This window comes from Amblyomma mixtum, chromosome 1 (assembly GCF_055824585.1).
Source record: "Amblyomma mixtum isolate Tamu chromosome 1, ASM5582458v1, whole genome shotgun sequence".
NCBI lineage: Eukaryota > Metazoa > Arthropoda > Arachnida > Ixodida > Ixodidae > Amblyomma > Amblyomma mixtum.
Window position 1 is genome coordinate 115,392,121 of NC_143012.1, and position 25,516 is coordinate 115,417,636.

A 25,516-nucleotide genomic window follows, 5' to 3' on the forward strand; every position below is an offset into this window, starting at 1 on the left:
AACGCCAAAACTCCAAATCTCCGAAACTCCAAAACTTCAAAAATCCGGAACTGAAAATTCGAAACGCCAAAACTCCAAAACTCCGAAACTCCGAAACTCCAAAACTCAAAAATTCCGAAACTCCACAACCCTGAACGTCGAAAACTCTGAAACTCCAAAACTCCGAAACTCCGAAACTCCAAAAATCCGAAACTGAAAATTCGAAACTCCAAAACCCCAAAACTCCAAAACTGCAATTCTCCAAAACTCCGAAACTCCAAAACTCAAAAATTCCGAAACTCCACAACCCTGAACCTCCAAAACTCTGAAACTCCAAAACTCCAAAAGTGCAAAAATCCAAAACTCCAAAACTCAAAAACTCCAAAACTCCAAAGCTCCAAAACTCCAACACTCCAAAACTCCGACACTCGAAAACTACAAAACTACAAAATTCCGAAACTCCAAGATTCCTAATCTTCAAAATGCCAAAACTCCAAATCTCCGAAACTCCAAAACTCCAAAACTCCGAAACTCCGAAACTCCAAAACTCAAAAATTCCGAAACTCCACAACCCTGAACCTCGAAAACTGAAACTCCAAAACTCCGAAACTCCAAAACTCCAAAAATCCGAAACTCTGAAAATTCGAAACTCCAAAACTCCAAAACTCCAAAAGTGCAAAAATCCAAAACTAAAAAACTCAAAAACTCAAAAACTCCAAAGCTCCAAAACTCCAACACTCCAAAACTCTGACACTCCAAAACTACAAAACTACAAAATTCCGAAACTCCAAGATTCCGAATCTCCAAAACGCCAAAACTCCAAATCTCCGAAACTCCAAAACTCCAAAAATCCGAAACTGAAAATTCGAAACTCCAAAACTCCAAAATTCCAAAACTGCAATACTCCAAAACTCCGAAACTCCAAAACTCAAAAATTCCGAAATGCCACAACCCTGAACCTCCAAAACTCTGAAACTCCAAAACTCCGAAACTCCGAAACTCCGAAACTCCGAAACTCCAAAACTCCAGAACTCCAAAACTCCAAAACTCCAACACTCCAAACCTCCGACATTCCAAAACTGCAAAACTACAAAATTCCGAAACTCCAAGACCCCGAATCTCCAAAAGGCCAAAACTCCAAATCTCCGAAACTCCAAAACTCTAAAAATCCGAAACTCTGAAAATTCCAAACTCCAAAACTCCAGAACTCCAAAACTGCAATGCTCCAAAACTCCGAAACTCCGAAACTCCAAAACTCAAAAATTCCGAAACTCCACAACCCTGAACCTCCAAAACTCTGAAACTCCAAAACTCCAAAACTCCAAAACTCCAAATTTCAAAAAGTGCAAAAATCCAAAACTCAAAAACTCAAAAACTCCCAAACTCCAAAGCTCCAAAGCTCCAAAACTCCAACACTCCAAAACTCCGACACTCCAAAACTACAAAACTACAAAATTCCGAAACTCCAAGATTCCGAATCTCGAAAACGTTAAAACTCCAATTCTCTGAAACTCCAAAACTCCAAAAATCCGAAACTCTGAAAATTCGAAACTCCAAAACTCCAAAATTCCAAAACTGCAATACTACAAAGCTCCGAAACTCCGAAACTCCAAAACTCAAAAATTCCGAAACTCCACAACCCTGAACCTCCAAAACTCTGAAACTCCAAAACTCCAAAACTCCGAAACTCCGAAACTCCAAAACTCAAAAATTCCGAAACTCCACAACCCTGAACCTCGAAAACTCTGAAACTCCGAAACTCCGAAACTCCAAAACTCCAAAACTCCGAAACTCCAAAACTCAAAAATTCCGAAACTCCACAACCCTGAACCTCCAAAACTCTGAAACTCCAAATCTCCGGAACTCCAAAACTCCAAAAATCCGAAACTCTGAAAATTCGAAACTCCAAAACACCAAAACTCCAAAACTCCGAAACTCCAAAACTCAAAAATTCCGAAACTCCACAACCCTGAACCTCGAAAACTCTGAAACTCCAAAACTCCGAAACTCCAAAACTCCAAAACTCCGAAACTGCAAAACTCCAAAACCCTGAAACTCCGGAACTCCGAAACTCCAAAACTCAAAAATTCCGAAATTCCACAACCCTGAACCTCGAAAAGTCTGAAACTCCAAAACTCCGAAACTCCGAAACTCCAAAACTCCAAAAATCCGAAACTCTGAAAATTCGAAACTAAAAAAATTCCAAAACTGCAATTCTCCAAAACTCCGAAACTCCGGAACTCCAATACTCAAAAATTCCGAAACTCCACAACCCTGAACCTCCAAAACTCTGAAACTCCAAAACTCCGAAACTCCAAAACTCCTATACTCCAAAACTCCGAAACTCCAAAAGTGTCAAAATCCAAAACTCAAAAACTCAAAAACTCCAAAACTCCAAAGCTCCAAAACTCCAACACTCCAAAACTCTGACACTCCAAAACTACAAAACTACAAAATTCCGAAACTCCAAGATTCCGAATCTCGAAAACGCCAAAACTCCAAATCTCCGAAACTCCAAAACTCCAAAAATCCGAAACTCTGAAAATTCGAAACTCCAAAACTCCAAAATTCAAAAACTGCAATACTCCAAAACTCCGAAACTCCGAAACTCCAAAACTCAAAAATTCCGAAACTCCACAACCCTGAACCTCCAAAACTCTGAAACTCCAAAACTCAGAAACTCCGAAACTCTGAAACTCCAAAACTCCAAAACTCCAAAAGTGCAAAAATCCAAAACTCCAAAACTCAAAAACTCAAAAACTCTAAAACTCCAACTCCAAAACTCCAACACTCCAAAACTCCGACACTCCAAAACTACAAAACTACAAAATTCCGAAACTCCAAGATTCCGAATCTCCAAAATGCCAAAACTCCAAATCTCCGAAACTCCAAAACTCAAAAATTCCGAAACTCCACAACCCTGAACCTCGAAAACTCTGAAACTCCAAAACTCCGAAACTCCAAAACTCCAAAAATCCGAAACTCTGAAAATTCGAAACTCCAAAACTCCAAAACTGCAATTCTCCAAAACTCCGAAACTCCGAAACTCCAATACTCAAAAACTCCAAAACTCCAAAAGTGCAAAAATCCAAAACTAAAAAACTCAAAAACTCAAAAACTCCAAAGCTCCAAAACTCCAACACTCCAAAACTCTGACACTCCAAAACTACAAAACTACAAAATTCCGAAACTCCAAGATTCCGAATCTCCAAAACGCCAAAACTCCAAATCTCCGAAACTCCAAAACTCCAAAAATCCGAAACTGAAAATTCGAAACTCCAAAACTCCAAAATTCCAAAACTGCAATACTCCAAAACTCCGAAACTCCAAAACTCAAAAATTCCGAAATGCCACAACCCTGAACCTCCAAAACTCTGAAACTCCAAAACTCCGAAACTCCGAAACTCCGAAACTCCAAAACTCCAGAACTCCAAAACTCCAAAACTCCAACACTCCAAACCTCCGACATTCCAAAACTGCAAAACTACAAAATTCCGAAACTCCAAGACCCCGAATCTCCAAAAGGCCAAAACTCCAAATCTCCGAAACTCCAAAACTCTAAAAATCCGAAACTCTGAAAATTCCAAACTCCAAAACTCCAGAACTCCAAAACTGCAATGCTCCAAAACTCCGAAACTCCGAAACTCCAAAACTCAAAAATTCCGAAACTCCACAACCCTGAACCTCCAAAACTCTGAAACTCCAAAACTCCAAAACTCCAAAACTCCAAATTTCAAAAAGTGCAAAAATCCAAAACTCAAAAACTCAAAAACTCCCAAACTCCAAAGCTCCAAAGCTCCAAAACTCCAACACTCCAAAACTCCGACACTCCAAAACTACAAAACTACAAAATTCCGAAACTCCAAGATTCCGAATCTCGAAAACGTTAAAACTCCAATTCTCTGAAACTCCAAAACTCCAAAAATCCGAAACTCTGAAAATTCGAAACTCCAAAACTCCAAAATTCCAAAACTGCAATACTACAAAGCTCCGAAACTCCGAAACTCCAAAACTCAAAAATTCCGAAACTCCACAACCCTGAACCTCCAAAACTCTGAAACTCCAAAACTCCAAAACTCCGAAACTCCGAAACTCCAAAACTCAAAAATTCCGAAACTCCACAACCCTGAACCTCGAAAACTCTGAAACTCCGAAACTCCGAAACTCCAAAACTCCAAAACTCCGAAACTCCAAAACTCAAAAATTCCGAAACTCCACAACCCTGAACCTCCAAAACTCTGAAACTCCAAATCTCCGGAACTCCAAAACTCCAAAAATCCGAAACTCTGAAAATTCGAAACTCCAAAACACCAAAACTCCAAAACTCCGAAACTCCAAAACTCAAAAATTCCGAAACTCCACAACCCTGAACCTCGAAAACTCTGAAACTCCAAAACTCCGAAACTCCAAAACTCCAAAACTCCGAAACTGCAAAACTCCAAAACCCTGAAACTCCGGAACTCCGAAACTCCAAAACTCAAAAATTCCGAAATTCCACAACCCTGAACCTCGAAAAGTCTGAAACTCCAAAACTCCGAAACTCCGAAACTCCAAAACTCCAAAAATCCGAAACTCTGAAAATTCGAAACTAAAAAAATTCCAAAACTGCAATTCTCCAAAACTCCGAAACTCCGGAACTCCAATACTCAAAAATTCCGAAACTCCACAACCCAGAACCTCCAAAACTCTGAAACTCCAAAACTCCGAAACTCCAAAACTCCTATACTCCAAAACTCCGAAACTCCAAAAGTGTCAAAATCCAAAACTCAAAAACTCAAAAACTCCAAAACTCCAAAGCTCCAAAACTCCAACACTCCAAAACTCCGACACTCCAAAACTACAAAACTACAAAATTCCGAAACTCCAAGATTCCGAATCTCGAAAACGCCAAAACTCCAAATCTCCGAAACTCCAAAACTCCAAAAATCCGAAACTCTGAAAATTCGAAACTCCAAAACTCCAAAATTCAAAAACTGCAATACTCCAAAACTCCGAAACTCCGAAACTCCAAAACTCAAAAATTCCGAAACTCCACAACCCTGAACCTCCAAAACTCTGAAACTCCAAAACTCAGAAACTCCGAAACTCTGAAACTCCAAAACTCCAAAACTCCAAAAGTGCAAAAATCCAAAACTCCAAAACTCAAAAACTCAAAAACTCTAAAACTCCAACTCCAAAACTCCAACACTCCAAAACTCCGACACTCCAAAACTACAAAACTACAAAATTCCGAAACTCCAAGATTCCGAATCTCCAAAATGCCAAAACTCCAAATCTCCGAAACTCCAAAACTCCAAAACTCCGAAACTCCGAAACTCCAAAACTCAAAAATTCCGAAACTCCACAACCCTGAACCTCGAAAACTCTGAAACTCCAAAACTCCGAAACTCCAAAACTCCAAAAATCCGAAACTCTGAAAATTCGAAACTCCAAAACTCCAAAACTGCAATTCTCCAAAACTCCGAAACTCCGAAACTCCAATACTCAAAAACTCCAAAACTCCAAAAGTGCAAAAATCCAAAACTAAAAAACTCAAAAACTCAAAAACTCCAAAGCTCCAAAACTCCAACACTCCAAAACTCTGACACTCCAAAACTACAAAACTACAAAATTCCGAAACTCCAAGATTCCGAATCTCCAAAACGCCAAAACTCCAAATCTCCGAAACTCCAAAACTCCAAAAATCCGAAACTGAAAATTCGAAACTCCAAAACTCCAAAATTCCAAAACTGCAATACTCCAAAACTCCGAAACTCCAAAACTCAAAAATTCCGAAATGCCACAACCCTGAACCTCCAAAACTCTGAAACTCCAAAACTCCGAAACTCCGAAACTCCGAAACTCCAAAACTCCAGAACTCCAAAACTCCAAAACTCCAACACTCCAAACCTCCGACATTCCAAAACTGCAAAACTACAAAATTCCGAAACTCCAAGACCCCGAATCTCCAAAAGGCCAAAACTCCAAATCTCCGAAACTCCAAAACTCTAAAAATCCGAAACTCTGAAAATTCCAAACTCCAAAACTCCAGAACTCCAAAACTGCAATGCTCCAAAACTCCGAAACTCCGAAACTCCAAAACTCAAAAATTCCGAAACTCCACAACCCTGAACCTCCAAAACTCTGAAACTCCAAAACTCCAAAACTCCAAAACTCCAAATTTCAAAAAGTGCAAAAATCCAAAACTCAAAAACTCAAAAACTCCCAAACTCCAAAGCTCCAAAGCTCCAAAACTCCAACACTCCAAAACTCCGACACTCCAAAACTACAAAACTACAAAATTCCGAAACTCCAAGATTCCGAATCTCGAAAACGTTAAAACTCCAATTCTCTGAAACTCCAAAACTCCAAAAATCCGAAACTCTGAAAATTCGAAACTCCAAAACTCCAAAATTCCAAAACTGCAATACTACAAAGCTCCGAAACTCCGAAACTCCAAAACTCAAAAATTCCGAAACTCCACAACCCTGAACCTCCAAAACTCTGAAACTCCAAAACTCCAAAACTCCGAAACTCCGAAACTCCAAAACTCAAAAATTCCGAAACTCCACAACCCTGAACCTCGAAAACTCTGAAACTCCGAAACTCCGAAACTCCAAAACTCCAAAACTCCGAAACTCCAAAACTCAAAAATTCCGAAACTCCACAACCCTGAACCTCCAAAACTCTGAAACTCCAAATCTCCGGAACTCCAAAACTCCAAAAATCCGAAACTCTGAAAATTCGAAACTCCAAAACACCAAAACTCCAAAACTCCGAAACTCCAAAACTCAAAAATTCCGAAACTCCACAACCCTGAACCTCGAAAACTCTGAAACTCCAAAACTCCGAAACTCCAAAACTCCAAAACTCCGAAACTGCAAAACTCCAAAACCCTGAAACTCCGGAACTCCGAAACTCCAAAACTCAAAAATTCCGAAATTCCACAACCCTGAACCTCGAAAAGTCTGAAACTCCAAAACTCCGAAACTCCGAAACTCCAAAACTCCAAAAATCCGAAACTCTGAAAATTCGAAACTAAAAAAATTCCAAAACTGCAATTCTCCAAAACTCCGAAACTCCGGAACTCCAATACTCAAAAATTCCGAAACTCCACAACCCTGAACCTCCAAAACTCTGAAACTCCAAAACTCCGAAACTCCAAAACTCCTATACTCCAAAACTCCGAAACTCCAAAAGTGTCAAAATCCAAAACTCAAAAACTCAAAAACTCCAAAACTCCAAAGCTCCAAAACTCCAACACTCCAAAACTCCGACACTCCAAAACTACAAAACTACAAAATTCCGAAACTCCAAGATTCCGAATCTCGAAAACGCCAAAACTCCAAATCTCCGAAACTCCAAAACTCCAAAAATCCGAAACTCTGAAAATTCGAAACTCCAAAACTCCAAAATTCAAAAACTGCAATACTCCAAAACTCCGAAACTCCGAAACTCCAAAACTCAAAAATTCCGAAACTCCACAACCCTGAACCTCCAAAACTCTGAAACTCCAAAACTCAGAAACTCCGAAACTCTGAAACTCCAAAACTCCAAAACTCCAAAAGTGCAAAAATCCAAAACTCCAAAACTCAAAAACTCAAAAACTCTAAAACTCCAACTCCAAAACTCCAACACTCCAAAACTCCGACACTCCAAAACTACAAAACTACAAAATTCCGAAACTCCAAGATTCCGAATCTCCAAAATGCCAAAACTCCAAATCTCCGAAACTCCAAAACTCCAAAAATCCCAAACTCTGAAAATTCGAAACTCGAAAACTCCAAAACTCAAAAATTCCGAAACTCCACAACCCTGAACCTCGAAAACTCTGAAACTCCAAAACTCCGAAACTCCAAAACTCCAAAACTCCGAAACTCCAAAACTCAAAAATTCCGAAACTCCACAACCCTGAACCTCCAAAACTCTGAAACTCCAAATCTCCGGAACTCCAAAACTCCAAAAATCCGAAACTCTGAAAATTCGAAACTCCAAAACACCAAAACTCCAAAACTCCGAAACTCCAAAACTCAAAAATTCCGAAACTCCACAACCCTGAACCTCGAAAACTCTGAAACTCCAAAACTCCGGAACTCCGGAACTCCGGAACTCCGAAACTCCAAAACTCAAAAATTCCGAAATTCCACAACCCTGAACCTCGAAAAGTCTGAAACTCCAAAACACCGAAACTCCGAAACTCCAAAACTCCAAAAATCCGAAACTGAAAATTCGAAACTACAAAAATTCCAAAACTGCAATTCTCCAAAACTCCGAAACTCCGGAACTCCAATACTCAAAAATTCCGAAACTCCACAACCCTGAACCTCCAAAACTCTGAAACTCCAAAACTCCGAAACTCCGAAACTCCAAAACTCCAAAAGTGCAAAATCCAAAACTCAGAAACTCATAAACTCCAAAACTCAAAGCTCCAACACTCCAGAACTCTGACACTCCAAAACTACAAAACTGCAAAATTCCGAAACTCCAAGACCCCGAATCTCCAAAACGCCAAAACTCCAAATCTCCGAAACTCCAAAACTCCGAAAATCCGAAATTCTGTAAATTCGAAACTCCAAAACTCCGAAACTCCGAAACTCCAAAATTCAAAAATTCAGAAACTCCACAACCCTGAACCTCGAAAACTCTGAAACTCCAAAACTCCGAAACTCCGAAACTCCAAAACTCCAAAACTCCGAAACTGCTAAACTCCAAAACTCCGAAACTCCGGAACTCCGAAACTCCAAAACTCCAAAACTCAAAAATTCCGAAACTCCACAACCCTGAATCTCCAAAACTCCGAATCTCCACAACTCCGAAACTCCAAAAATCCATACCTCCAGAAATCAAAAATTCCAAAACTCGAAAACTCCAATAATTCGAAACTCCGACACTCCAAAACTCAAAAACTACAAAATTCTGGAACAAAACCCTGAATATCCAAAAATCCATACCTCCAAAGCTCCAAAAATCCAAAACTCCAAAACTCCAAACCTCCAAAAGTTCAAAAATCCAAAACTCCAAAACTCAAAAACACAAAAACTCCAAAAATCCAAAAATCCAAAACTCAAAAATCCAAAACTTAAAAACTCCAAACTCCAAAAATCCGAAACTCAAAAATTTCAAAACTCCAAAACTCTAAAACTCTAAAACTCCAAAACTCCAACACTCCGAAACTCCGAGACTCCAAAACTCCAATTCTCCAAAACTCCAAAACTCCAAAACTGCAATACTCCAAAACTCCAAATCTCCGAAACTCCAAAACTCCAAAAATCCGAAACTCTGAAAATTCGAAACTCCAAAACTCCAAAATTCAAAAACTGCAATACTCCAAAACTCCGAAACTCCGAAACTCCAAAACTCAAAAATTCCGAAACTCCACAACCCTGAACCTACAAAACTCTGAAACTCCAAAACTCAGAAACTCCGAAACTCTGAAACTCCAAAACTCCAAAACTCCAAAAGTGCAAAAATCCAAAACTCCAAAACTCAAAAACTCAAAAACTCTAAAACTCCAACTCCAAAACTCCAACACTCCAAAACTCCGACACTCCAAAACTACAAAACTACAAAATTCCGAAACTCCAAGATTCCGAATCTCCAAAATGCCAAAACTCCAAATCTCCGAAACTCCAAAACTCCAAAAATCCCAAACTCTGAAAATTCGAAACTCGAAAACTCCAAAACTCAAAAATTCCGAAACTCCACAACCCTGAACCTCGAAAACTCTGAAACTCCAAAACTCCGAAACTCCAAAACTCCAAAACTCCGAAACTCCAAAACTCAAAAATTCCGAAACTCCACAACCCTGAACCTCCAAAACTCTGAAACTCCAAATCTCCGGAACTCCAAAACTCCAAAAATCCGAAACTCTGAAAATTCGAAACTCCAAAACACCAAAACTCCAAAACTCCGAAACTCCAAAACTCAAAAATTCCGAAACTCCACAACCCTGAACCTCGAAAACTCTGAAACTCCAAAACTCCGGAACTCCGGAACTCCGGAACTCCGAAACTCCAAAACTCAAAAATTCCGAAATTCCACAACCCTGAACCTCGAAAAGTCTGAAACTCCAAAACACCGAAACTCCGAAACTCCAAAACTCCAAAAATCCGAAACTGAAAATTCGAAACTACAAAAATTCCAAAACTGCAATTCTCCAAAACTCCGAAACTCCGGAACTCCAATACTCAAAAATTCCGAAACTCCACAACCCTGAACCTCCAAAACTCTGAAACTCCAAAACTCCGAAACTCCGAAACTCCAAAACTCCAAAAGTGCAAAATCCAAAACTCAGAAACTCATAAACTCCAAAACTCAAAGCTCCAACACTCCAGAACTCTGACACTCCAAAACTACAAAACTACAAAATTCCGAAACTCCAAGATTCCGAATCTCCAAAACGCCAAAACTCCAAATCTCCGAAACTCCAAAACTCCAAAAATCCGAAACTGAAAATTCGAAACTCCAAAACTCCAAAACTCCGAAACTCCGAAACTCCAAAACTCAAAAATTCCGAAACTCCACAACCCTGAACCTCGAAAACTCTGAAACTCCAAAACTCCGAAACTCCGAAACTCCAAAACCCCAAAACTCCAAAACTGCAATTCTCCAAAACTCCGAAACTCCAAAACTCCCAAACTCCAAAAGTGCAAAAATCCAAAACTAAAAAACTCAAAAACTCCAAAACTCCAAAGCTCCAAAACTCCAACACTCCAAAACTCCAACACTCCAAAACTACAAAACTACAAAATTCCGACACTCCAAGACTCCGAATCTCCAAAACGCCGAAACTCCAAATCTCGAAAACTCCAAAACTCCAAAAATCCGAAACTGAAAATTCGAAACTCCAAAACTCCAAAACTGCAAAACTCCAAAACTCCGAAACTCCAAAACTCAAAAATTCCGACACTCCACAACCCTGAACATCCAGAACTCTGAAACTCTGAAACTCCGAAACTCCGAAACTCCGAAACTCCGAAACTCCAACACTCCAAAACTCCGACACTCCAAAACTACAAAACTGCAAAATTCCGAAACTCCAAGACCCCGAATCTCCAAAACGCCAAAACTCCAAATCTCCGAAACTCCAAAACTCCGAAAATCCGAAATTCTGTAAATTCGAAACTCCAAAACTCCGAAACTCCGAAACTCCAAAATTCAAAATTTCAGAAACTCCACAACCCTGAACCTCGAAAACTCTGAAACTCCAAAACTCCGAAACTCCGAAACTCCAAAACTCCAAAACTCCGAAACTGCTAAACTCCAAAACTCCGAAACTCCGGAACTCCGAAACTCCAAAACTCCAAAACTCAAAAATTCCGAAACTCCACAACCCTGAATCTCCAAAACTCCGAATCTCCACAACTCCGAAACTCCAAAAATCCATACCTCCAGAAATCAAAAATTCCAAAACTCGAAAACTCCAATAATTCGAAACTCCGACACTCCAAAACTCAAAAACTACAAAATTCTGGAACAAAACCCTGAATATCCAAAAATCCATACCTCCAAAGCTCCAAAAATCCAAAACTCCAAAACTCCAAACCTCCAAAAGTTCAAAAATCCAAAACTCCAAAACTCAAAAACACAAAAACTCCAAAAATCCAAAAATCCAAAACTCAAAAATCCAAAACTTAAAAACTCCAAACTCCAAAAATCCGAAACTCAAAAATTTCAAAACTCCAAAACTCTAAAACTCTAAAACTCCAAAACTCCAACACTCCGAAACTCCGAGACTCCAAAACTCCAATTCTCCAAAACTCCAAAACTCCAAAACTGCAATACTCCAAAACTCCAAATCTCCGAAACTCCAAAACTCCAAAAATCCGAAACTCTGAAAATTCGAAACTCCAAAACTCCAAAATTCAAAAACTGCAATACTCCAAAACTCCGAAACTCCGAAACTCCAAAACTCAAAAATTCCGAAACTCCACAACCCTGAACCTCCAAAACTCTGAAACTCCAAAACTCAGAAACTCCGAAACTCTGAAACTCCAAAACTCCAAAACTCCAAAAGTGCAAAAATCCAAAACTCCAAAACTCAAAAACTCAAAAACTCTAAAACTCCAACTCCAAAACTCCAACACTCCAAAACTCCGACACTCCAAAACTACAAAACTACAAAATTCCGAAACTCCAAGATTCCGAATCTCCAAAATGCCAAAACTCCAAATCTCCGAAACTCCAAAACTCCAAAAATCCCAAACTCTGAAAATTCGAAACTCGAAAACTCCAAAACTCAAAAATTCCGAAACTCCACAACCCTGAACCTCGAAAACTCTGAAACTCCAAAACTCCGAAACTCCAAAACTCCAAAACTCCGAAACTCCAAAACTCAAAAATTCCGAAACTCCACAACCCTGAACCTCCAAAACTCTGAAACTCCAAATCTCCGGAACTCCAAAACTCCAAAAATCCGAAACTCTGAAAATTCGAAACTCCAAAACACCAAAACTCCAAAACTCCGAAACTCCAAAACTCAAAAATTCCGAAACTCCACAACCCTGAACCTCGAAAACTCTGAAACTCCAAAACTCCGGAACTCCGGAACTCCGGAACTCCGAAACTCCAAAACTCAAAAATTCCGAAATTCCACAACCCTGAACCTCGAAAAGTCTGAAACTCCAAAACACCGAAACTCCGAAACTCCAAAACTCCAAAAATCCGAAACTGAAAATTCGAAACTACAAAAATTCCAAAACTGCAATTCTCCAAAACTCCGAAACTCCGGAACTCCAATACTCAAAAATTCCGAAACTCCACAACCCTGAACCTCCAAAACTCTGAAACTCCAAAACTCCGAAACTCCGAAACTCCAAAACTCCAAAAGTGCAAAATCCAAAACTCAGAAACTCATAAACTCCAAAACTCAAAGCTCCAACACTCCAGAACTCTGACACTCCAAAACTACAAAACTACAAAATTCCGAAACTCCAAGATTCCGAATCTCCAAAACGCCAAAACTCCAAATCTCCGAAACTCCAAAACTCCAAAAATCCGAAACTGAAAATTCGAAACTCCAAAACTCCAAAACTCCGAAACTCCGAAACTCCAAAACTCAAAAATTCCGAAACTCCACAACCCTGAACCTCGAAAACTCTGAAACTCCAAAACTCCGAAACTCCGAAACTCCAAAACCCCAAAACTCCAAAAGTGCAATTCTCCAAAACTCCGAAACTCCAAAACTCCCAAACTCCAAAACTGCAAAAATCCAAAACTAAAAAACTCAAAAACTCCAAAACTCCAAAGCTCCAAAACTCCAACACTCCAAAACTCCAACACTCCAAAACTACAAAACTACAAAATTCCGACACTCCAAGACTCCGAATCTCCAAAACGCCGAAACTCCAAATCTCGAAAACTCCAAAACTCCAAAAATCCGAAACTGAAAATTCGAAACTCCAAAACTCCAAAACCGCAAAACTCCAAAACTCCGAAACTCCAAAACTCAAAAATTCCGACACTCCACAACCCTGAACATCCAGAACTCTGAAACTCTGAAACTCCAAAACTCCGAAACTCCGAAACTCCGAAACTCCGAAACTCCAACACTCCAAAACTCCGACACTCCAAAACTACAAAACTGCAAAATTCCGAAACTCCAAGACCCCGAATCTCCAAAACGCCAAAACTCCAAATCTCCGAAACTCCAAAACTCCGAAAATCCGAAATTCTGTAAATTCGAAACTCCAAAACTCCGAAACTCCGAAACTCCAAAATTCAAAAATTCAGAAACTCCACAACCCTGAACCTCGAAAACTCTGAAACTCCAAAACTCCGAAACTCCGAAACTCCAAAACTCCAAAACTCCGAAACTGCTAAACTCCAAAACTCCGAAACTCCGGAACTCCGAAACTCCAAAACTCCAAAACTCAAAAATTCCGAAACTCCACAACCCTGAATCTCCAAAACTCCGAATCTCCACAACTCCGAAACTCCAAAAATCCATACCTCCAGAAATCAAAAATTCCAAAACTCGAAAACTCCAATAATTCGAAACTCCGACACTCCAAAACTCAAAAACTACAAAATTCTGGAACAAAACCCTGAATATCCAAAAATCCATACCTCCAAAGCTCCAAAAATCCAAAACTCCAAAACTCCAAACCTCCAAAAGTTCAAAAATCCAAAACTCCAAAACTCAAAAACACAAAAACTCCAAAAATCCAAAAATCCAAAACTCAAAAATCCAAAACTTAAAAACTCCAAACTCCAAAAATCCGAAACTCAAAAATTTCAAAACTCCAAAACTCTAAAACTCTAAAACTCCAAAACTCCAACACTGCGAAACTCCGAGACTCCAAAACTCCAATTCTCCAAAACTCCAAAACTCCAAAACTGCAATACTCCAAAACTCCGAAACTCCGAAACTCCAAAACTGCAAAACTCCAAAAATCCGAAACTCTGAAAATTCGAAACTCCAAAACTCCAAAACTGCAATTCTCCAAAACTCCGAATCTCCGAAACTCCAATACTCAAAAATGCCGAAACTCCACAACACTGAACCTCCAAAACTCTGAAACTCCAAAACTCCGAAACTACGAAACTCCAAAGCTCCAAAACTCCAACACTCCAAAACTGTGACACTCCAAAACTACAAAACTACAAAATTCCGAAACTCCAAGATTCCGAATCTCAAAAACGCCAAAACTCCAAACCTCCGAAACTCCAAAACTCCAAAAATCCGAAACTCTGAAAATTCGAAACTCCAAACTCCAAAATTCCAAAACTGCAATACTCCAAAACTCCGAAACTCCGAAACTCCAAAACTCAAAAATTCCGAAACTCCACAACCCTGAACCTCCAAAACTCTGAAACTCCAAAACTCCGAAACTCCGAAACTCCAAAACTCCAAAACTCCAAAAGTGCAAAAATCCAAAACTCCAAAACTCAAAAACTCCAAAACTCCAAAGCTCCAAAACTCCAACACTCCAAAACTCTGACACTCCAAAACTACAAAACTACAAAATTCTGAAACTCCAAGATTCCGAATCTCCAAAACGCCAAAACTCCAAATCTCTGAAACTCCAAAACTCCAAAAATCCCAAACTCTGAAAATTCGAAACTCCAAAACTCCAAAACTCCAAAACTTTGAAACTCCAAAACTCAAAAATTCCGAAACTCCACAACCCTGAACCTCGAAAACTCTGAAACTCCAAAACTCCGAAACTCCGAAACTCCAAAACTCCAAAAATCCGAAACTGTGAAAATTCGAAACTCCAAAAATTCCAAAACTGCAATTCTCCAAAACTCCGAAACTCCGAAACTCCAATACTCAAAAATTCCGAAATTCCACAACCCTGAAACTCCAAAACTCTGAAACTCCAAAACTCCGAAACTCCGAAACTCCAAAACTCCGAAACTCCAAAACTCCAAAAGTGCAAAAATCCAAAACTCAAAAACTCATAAACTCCAAAACTCCAAAGCTCCAACACTCCAAAACTACAAAACTACAAAATTCCGAAACTCCAAGATTCCGAATCTCCAAAACGCCAAAACTCCAAATCTCCGAAACTCCGAAACTCCAAAACTCCGAAACTCCAAAACTCCAAAAGTGCAAAAATCCAAAACTCAAAAACTCATAAACTCCAACACTCCAAAACTCCGACACTCCAAAACTACAAAACTACAAAATTCCGAAACTCCAAGATTCCGAATCTCGAAAACGTTAAAACTCCAATTCTCTGAAACTCCAAAACTCCAAAAATCCGAAACTCTTAAAATTCGAAACTCCAAAACTCCAAAATTCCAAAACTGCAATACTCCAAAGCTCCGAAACTCCGAAATTCCAAAACTCAAAAAATCCGAAACTCCACAACCCTGAACCTCCAAAACTCTGAAACTCCAAAACTCCAAAAGTGCAAAAATCCAAAACTCTAAAACTCAAAAACTCCAAAACTCCAAAGCTCCAAAACTCCGACACTCGAAAACTACAAAACTACAAAATTCCGAAACTCCAAGATTCCGAATCTCCAAAACGCCAAAACTCCAAATCTCCGAAACTCCAAAACTCCAAAAATCCGAAACTGAAAATTCGAAACTCCAAAACTCCAAAACTCCGAAACTCCGAAACTCAAAAATTCCGAAACTCCACAACCCTGAACCTCGAAAACTATGAAACTCCAAAACTCCGAAACTCCAAAACTCAAAAATTCCGAAACTCCACAACCCTGAACATCCAAAACTCTGAAACTCCAAATCTCCAGAACTCCAAAACTCCAAAAATCCAAAACTCTGAAAATTCGAAACTCCAAAACACCAAAACTCCAAAACTCCGAAACTCCAAAACTCAAAAATTCCGAAACTCCACAACCCTGAACCTCGAAAACTCTGAAACTCCAAAACTCCGCAAACTCCAAAACTCCAAAACTCCGAAACTGCAAAACTCCAAAACTCCGAAACTCCGGAACTCCGAAACTCCAAAACTCAAAAATTCCGAAATTCCACAACCCTGAACCTCGAAAAGTCTGAAACTTCAAAACTCCGAAACTCCGAAACTCCAAAACTCCAAAAATCCGAAACTCTGAAAATTCAAAACTACAAAAATTCCAAAACTGCAATTCTCCAAAACTCCGAAACTCCGGAACTCCAATACTCAAAAATTCCGAAACTCCACAACCCTGAACCTCCAAAACTCTGAAACTCCAAAACTCCGAAACTCCGAAACTCCAAAACTCCAAAACTCCAAAACTCCAAAAGTGCAAAAATCCAAAACTCAAAAACTCATAAACTCCAAAACTCCAAAGCTCCAACACTCCAGAACTCTGACACTCCAAAACTACAAAACTACAAAATTCCGAAACTCCAAGATTCCGAATCTCCAAAACGCCAAAACTCCAAATCTCCGAAACTCCAAAACTCCAAAAATCCGAAACTGAATATTCGAAACTCCAAAACTCCGAAACTCCGAAACTCCGAAACTCCGAAACTCCAAAACTCAAAAATTTCGAAACTCCACAACCCTGAACCTCGAAAACTCTGAAACTCCAAAACTCCGAAACTCCGAAACTCCAAAACTCCAAAAATCCGAAACTCTGAAAATTCGAAACTCCAAAACCCCAAAACTCCAAAACTGCAATTCTCCAAAACTCCGAAACTCCGAAACTCCAATACTCAAAAATTCCGAAACTCCACAACCCTGAACCTCCAAAACTCTGAAACTCCAAAACTCCGAAACTCCGAAACTCCAAAACTCCAAAAGTGCAAAAATCCAAAACTAAAAAACTCAAAAACTCCAAAACTCCAAAGCTCCAAACCTCCAACACTCCAAAACTCCGACACTCCAAAACTACAAAACTACAAAATTCCGACACTCCAAGACTCCGAATCTCCAAAACGCCGAAACTCCAAATCTCGAAAACTCCAAAACTCCAAAAATCCGAAACTGAAAATTCGAAACTCCAAAACTCCAAAACCGCAAAACTCCAAAACTCCGAAACTCCGAAACTCCGAAACTCCAAAACTCCAAAACTCCAAAAGTGCAAAAATCCAAAACTCCAAAACTCAAAAACTCCAAAACTGCAAAGCTCCAAAACTCCAACACTCCAAAACTCTGACACTCCAAAACTACAAAACTACAAAATTCCGAAACTCCAAGATTCCGAATCTCCAAAACGCCAAAACTCCAAATCTCTGAAACTCCAAAACTCCAAAAATCCCAAACTCTGAAAATTCGAAACTCCAAAACTCCAAAACTCCAAAACTTTGAAACTCCAAAACTCAAAAATTCCGAAACTCCACAACCCTGAACCTCGAAAACTCTGAAACTCCAAAACTCCGAAACTCCGAAACTCCAAAACTCCAAAAATCCGAAACTCTGAAAATTCGAAGCTCCAAAAATTCCAAAACTGCAATTCTCCAAAACTCCGAAACTCCGAAACTCCAATACTCAAAAATTCCGAAATTCCACAACCCTGAACCTCCAAAACTCTGAAACTCCAAAACTCCGAAACTCCGAAACTCCAAAACTCCAAAACTCCAAAACTCCAAAAGTGCAAAAATCCAAAACTCAAAAACTCATAAACTCCAAAACTCCAAAGCTCCAACACTCCAAAACTACAAAACTACAAAATTCCGAAACTCCAAGATTCCGAATCTCCAAAACGCCAAAACTCCAAATCTCTGAAACTCCAAAACTCCAAAACTGCAATACTCCAAACCTCCGAAACTCCGAAACTCCAAAACTCAAAAATTCCGAAACTCCACAACCCTGAACCTCCAAAACTCTGAAACTCCAAAACTCCAAAGCTCCAAAACTCCAACACTCCAAAACTCCGACACTCGAAAACTACAAAACTACAAAATTCCGAAACTCCAAGATTCCGAATCTCCAAAACGCCAAAACTCCAAATCTCCGAAACTCCAAAACTCCAAAAATCCGAAACTGAAAATTCGAAACTCCAAAACTCCAAAACTCCGAAACTCCGAAACTCAAAAATTCCGAAACTCCACAACCCTGAACCTCGAAAACTATGAAACTCCAAAACTCCGAAACTCCAAAACTCCGAAACTCCAAAACTCAAAAATTCCGAAACTCCACAACCCTGAACATCCAAAACTCTGAAACTCCAAATCTCTGGAACTCCAAAACTCGAAAAATCCGAAACTCTGAAAATTCGAAACTCCAAAACACCAAAACTCCAAAACTCCGAAACTCCAAAACTCAAAAATTCCGAAACTCCACAACCCTGAACCTCGAAAACTCTGAAACTCCAAAACTCCGCAAACTCCAAAACTCCAAAACTCCGAAACTGCAAAACTCCAAAACTCCGAAACTCCGGAACTCCGAAACTCCAAAACTCAAAAATTCCGAAATTCCACAACCCTGAACCTCGAAAAGTCTGAAACTTCAAAACTCCGAAACTCCGAAACTCCAAAACTCCAAAAATCCGAAACTCTGAAAATTCAAAACTACAAAAATTCCAAAACTGCAATTCTCCAAAACTCCGAAACTCCGGAACTCCAATACTCAAAAATTCCGAAACTCCACAACCCTGAACCTCCAAAAGTCTGAAACTCCAAAACTCCGAAACTCCGAAACTCCAAAACTCCAAAACTCCAAAACTCCAAAAGTGCAAAAATCCAAAACTCAAAAACTCATAAACTCCAAAACTCCAAAGCTCCAACACTCCAGAACTCTGACACTCCAAAACTACAAAACTACAAAATTCCGAAACTCCAAGATTCCGAATCTCCAAAACGCCAAAACTCCAAATCTCCGAAACTCCAAAACTCCAAAAATCCGAAACTGAAAATTCGAAACTCCAAAACTCCAAAACTCCGAAACTCCGAAACTCCAAAACTCAAAAATTCCGAAACTCCACAACCCTGAACCTCGAAAACTCTGAAACTCCAAAACTCCGAAACTCCGAAACTCCAAAACTCCAAAAATTCCGAAACTCCACAACCCTGAACCTCCAAAAGTCTGAAACTCCAAAACTCCGAAACTCCGAAACTCCAAAACTCCAAAACTCCAAAACTCCAAAAGTGCAAAAATCCAAAACTCAAAAACTCATAAACTCCAAAACTCCAAAGCTCCAACACTCCAGAACTCTGACACTCCAAAACTACAAAACTACAAAATTCCGAAACTCCAAGATTCCGAATCTCCAAAACGCCAAAACTCCAAATCTCCGAAACTCCAAAACTCCAAAAATCCGAAACTGAAAATTCGAAACTCCAAAACCCCAAAACTCCAAAACTGCAATTCTCCAAAACTCCGAAACTCCGAAACTCCAAAACTCAAAAATTCCGAAACTCCACAACCCTGAACCTCCAAAACTCTGAAACTCCAAAACTCCGAAACTCCGAAACTCCAAAACTCCAAAACTCCAAAAGTGCAAAAATCCAAAACTAAAAAACTCAAAAACTCCAAAACTCCAAAGCTCCAAACCTCCAACACTCCAAAACTCTGACACTCCAAAAATTACAAAACTACAAAATTCCGACACTCCAAGACTCCGAATCTCCAAAACGCCGAAACTCCAAATCTCGAAAACTCCAAAACTCCAAAAATCCGAAACTGAAAATTCGAAACTCCAAAACCGCAAAACTCCAAAACTCCGAAACTCCGAAACTCCAAAACTCAAAAATTCCGAAACTCCACAACCCTGAACCTCCAGAACTCTGAAACTCTGAAACTCCAAAACTCCGAAACTCCGAAACTCCGAAACTCCAAAACTCCAACACTCCAAATCTCCGACACTCCAAAACTACAAAACTGCAAAATTCCGAAACTCCAAAACTCCAAAAATCCGAAACTCTGAAAATTCGAAACTACAAAAATTCCAAAACTGCAATTCTCCAAAACTCCGAAACTCCGGAACTCCAATACTCAAAAATTCCGAAACTCCACAACCCTGAACCTCCAAAACTCTGAAACTCCAAAACTCCGAAACTCCAAAACTCCAAAACTCCAAAACTCCGAAACTCCAAAACTCAAAAATTCCGAAACTCCACAACCCTGAACCTCGAAAACTCTGAAACTCCAAAACTCCGAAACTCCGAAACTCCAAAACTCCAAAACTCCGAAACTGCTAAACTCCAAAACTCCGAAACTCCGGAACTCCGAAACTCCAAAACTCCAAAACTCAAAAATTCCGAAACTCCACAACCCTTAATCTCCAAAACTCCGAATCTCCACAACTCCGAAACTCCAAAAATCCATACCTCCAAAAATCAAAAATTCCAAAACTCGAAAACTCCAATAATTCGAAACTCCGACACTCCAAAACTCCAAAACTACAAAATTCTGGAACAAAACCCTGAATATCCAAAAATCCATACCTCCAAAGCTCCAAAAATCCAAAACTCCAAAACTCTAAACATCCAAAAGTTCAAAAATCCAAAGCTCCAAAACTCAAAAACACAAAAACTCCAAAAATCCAAAAATCCAAAACTCAAAAATCCAAAACTTAAAAACTCCAAACTCCAAAAATCCGAAACTCAAAAATTTCAAAACTCCAAAACTCTAAAACTCTAAAACTCCAAAACTCCAACACTCCGAAACACCGACACTCCAAAACTCCAATTCTCCAAAACTCCAAAACTCCAAAACTGCAATACTCCAAAACTCCGAAACTCCGAAACTCCAAAACTCCAAAACTCCAAAAATCCGAAACTCTGAAAATTCGAAACTCCAAAACTCCAAAACTGCAAATCTCCAAAACTCCGAAACTCCGAAACTCCAATACTCAAAAATGCCGAAACTCCACAACACTGAACCTCCAAAACTCCAAAACTCCAAAAATCCGAAACTGAAAATTCGAAACTCCAAAACCGCAAAACTCCAAAACTCCGAAACTCCGAAACTCCAAAACTCAAAAATTCCGAAACTCCACAACCCTGAACCTCCAGAACTCTGAAACTCTGAAACTCCAAAACTCCGAAACTCCGAAACTCCGAAACTCCAAAACTCCAACACTCCAAATCTCCGACACTCCAAAACTACAAAACTGCAAAATTCCGAAACTCCAAAACTCCAAAAATCCGAAACTCTGAAAATTCGAAACTACAAAAATTCCAAAACTGCAATTCTCCAAAACTCCGAAACTCCGGAACTCCAATACTCAAAAATTCCGAAACTCCACAACCCTGAACCTCCAAAACTCTGAAACTCCAAAACTCCGAAACTCCAAAACTCCAAAACTCCAAAACTCCGAAACTCCAAAACTCAAAAATTCCGAAACTCCACAACCCTGAACCTCGAAAACTCTGAAACTCCAAAACTCCGAAACTCCGAAACTCCAAAACTCCAAAACTCCGAAACTGCTAAACTCCAAAACTCCGAAACTCCGGAACTCCGAAACTCCAAAACTCCAAAACTCAAAAATTCCGAAACTCCACAACCCTTAATCTCCAAAACTCCGAATCTCCACAACTCCGAAACTCCAAAAATCCATACCTCCAAAAATCAAAAATTCCAAAACTCGAAAACTCCAATAATTCGAAACTCCGACACTCCAAAACTCCAAAACTACAAAATTCTGGAACAAAACCCTGAATATCCAAAAATCCATACCTCCAAAGCTCCAAAAATCCAAAACTCCAAAACTCTAAACATCCAAAAGTTCAAAAATCCAAAGCTCCAAAACTCAAAAACACAAAAACTCCAAAAATCCAAAAATCCAAAACTCAAAAATCCAAAACTTAAAAACTCCAAACTCCAAAAATCCGAAACTCAAAAATTTCAAAACTCCAAAACTCTAAAACTCTAAAACTCCAAAACTCCAACACTCCGAAACACCGACACTCCAAAACTCCAATTCTCCAAAACTCCAAAACTCCAAAACTGCAATACTCCAAAACTCCGAAACTCCGAAACTCCAAAACTCCAAAACTCCAAAAATCCGAAACTCTGAAAATTCGAAACTCCAAAACTCCAAAACTGCAATTCTCCAAAACTCCGAAACTCCGAAACTCCAATACTCAAAAATGCCGAAACTCCACAACACTGAACCTCCAAAACTCTGAAACTCCAAAACTCCGAAACTACGAAACTCCAAAGCTCCAAAACTCCAACACTCCAAACCTGTGACACTCCAAAACTACAAAACTACAAAATTCCGAAACTCCAAGATTCCGAATCTCAAAAACGCCAAAACTCCAAACCTCCGAAACTCCGAAACTCCAAAACTCAAAAATTCCGAAACTCCACAACCCTGAACCTCCAAAACTCTGAAACTCCAAAACTCCAAAACTCCAAAAGTGCAAAAATCCAAAACTCAAAAACTCCAAAATTCCAAAGCTCCAAAACTCCAACACTCCAAAACTCCGACACTCGAAAACTACAAAACTACAAAATTCCGAAACTCCAAGATTCCGAATCTCCAAAACGCCAAAACTCCAAATCTCCGAAACTCCAAAAATCCGAAACTGAAAATTCGAAACTCCAAAACTCCAAAACTCCGAAACTCAAAAATTCCGAAACTCCACAACCCTGAACCTCGAAAACTATGAAACTCCAAAACTCCGAAACTCCAAAACTCCGAAACTCCAAAACTCAAAAATTCCGAAACTCCACAACCCTGAACATCCAAAACTCTGGAACTCCAAATCTCCGGAACTCCAAAACTCCAAAAATCCGAAACTCTGAAAATTCGAAACTCCAAAACACCAAAACTCCAAAACTCAAAAATTCCGAAACTCCACAACCCTGAACCTCGAAAACTCTGAAACTCCAAAACTCCGCAAACTCCAAAACTCCAAAACTCCGAAACTGCAAAACTCCAAAACTCCGAAACTCCGGAACTCCAAAACTCAAAAATTCCGAAATTCCACAACCCTGAACCTCGAAAAGTCTGAAACTTCAAAACTCCGAAACTCCGAAACTCCAAAACTCCAAAAATCCGAAACTCTGAAAATTCAAAACTACAAAAATTCCAAAACTGCAATTCTCCAAAACTCCGAAACTCCGGAACTCCAATACTCAAAAATTCCGAAACTCCACAACCCTGAACCTCCAAAACTCTGAAACTCCAAAACTCCGAAACTCCGAAACTCCAAAACTCCAAAACTCCAAAACTCCAAAAGTGCAAAAATCCAAAACTCAAAAACTCATAAACTCCAAAACTCCAAAGCTCCAACACTCCAGAACTCTGACACTCCAAAACTACAAAACTACAAAATTCCGAAACTCCAAGATTCCGAATCTCCAAAACGCCAAAACTCCAAATCTCCGAAACTCCAAAACTCCAAAAATCCGAAACTGAAAATTCGAAACTCCAAAACTCCAAAACTCCGAAACTCCAAAACTCAAAAATTCCGAAACTCCACAACCCTGAACCTCGAAAACTCTGAAACTCCAAAACTCCGAAACTCCGAAACTCCAAAACTCCAAAACTCCGAAACTGCTAAACTCCAAAACTCCGAAACTCCGGAACTCCGAAACTCCAAAACTCCAAAACTCAAAAATTCCGAAACTCCACAACCCTGAATCTCCAAAACTCCGAATCTCCACAACTCCGAAACTCCAAAAATCCATACCTCCAGAAATCAAAAATTCCAAAACTCGAAAACTCCAATAATTCGAAACTCCGACACTCCAAAACTCCAAAACTACAAAATTCTGGAACAAAACCCTGAATATCCAAAAATCCATACCTCGAAAGCTCCAAAAATCCAAAACTCCAAAACTCCAAACCTCCAAAAGTTCAAAAATCCAAAACTCCAAAACTCAAAAACACAAAAACTCCAAAAATCCAAAACTCAAAAATCCAAAACTTAAAAACTCCAAACTCCAAAAATCCGAAACTCAAAAATTTCAAAACTCCAAAACTCTAAAACTCTAAAACTCCAAAACTCCAACACTCCGAAACTCCGAGACTCCAAAACTCCAATTCTCCAAAACTCCAAAACTCCAAAACTGCAATACTCCAAAACTCCGAAACTCCGAAACTGCAAAACTGCAAAACTCCAAAAATCCGAAACTGAAAATTCGAAACTCCAAAACTCCAAAACTGCAATTCTCCAAAACTCCGAATCTCCGAAACTCCAATACTCAAAAATGCCGAAACTCCACAACACTGAACCTCCAAAACTCTGAAACTCCAAAACTCAGAAACTACGAAACTCCAAAGCTCCAAAACTCCAACACTCCAAAACTGTGACACTCCAAAACTACAAAACTACAAAATTCCGAAACTCCAAGATTCCGAATCTCAAAAACGCCAAAACTCCAAACCTCCGAAACTCCAAAACTCCAAAAATCCGAAACTCTGAAAATTCGAAACTCCAAACTCCAAAATTCCAAAACTGCAATACTCCAAAACTCCGAAACTCCGAAACTCCAAAACTCAAAAATTCCGAAACTCCACAACCCTGAACCTCCAAAACTCTGAAACTCCAAAACTCCGAAACTCCGAAACTCCAAAACTCCAAAACTCCAAAAGTGCAAAAATCCAAAACTCCAAAACTCAAAAACTCCAAAACTCCAAAGCTCCAAAACTCCAACACTCCAAAACTCTGACACTCCAAAACTACAAAACTACAAAATTCTGAAACTCCAAGATTCCGAATCTCCAAAACGCCAAAACTCCAAATCTCTGAAACTCCAAAACTCCAAAAATCCCAAACTCTGAAAATTCGAAACTCCAAAACTCCAAAACTCCAAAACTTTGAAACTCCAAAACTCAAAAATTCCGAAACTCCACAACCCTGAACCTCGAAAACTCTGAAACTCCAAAACTCCGAAACTCCGAAACTCCAAAACTCCAAAAATCCGAAACTGTGAAAATTCGAAACTCCAAAAATTCCAAAACTGCAATTCTCCAAAACTCCGAAACTCCGAAACTCCAATACTCAAAAATTCCGAAATTGCACAACCCTGAAACTCCAAAACTCTGAAACTCCAAAACTCCGAAACTCCGAAACTCCAAAACTCCAAAACTCCGAAACTCCGAAACTCCAAAACTCAAAAATTCCGAAACTCCACAACCCTGAACCTCGAAAACTCTGAAACTCCAAAACTCCGAAACTCCGAAACTCCAAAACTCCAAAAATCCGAAACTCTGAAAATTCGAAACTCCAAAACCCCAAAACTCCAAAACTGCAATTCTCCAAA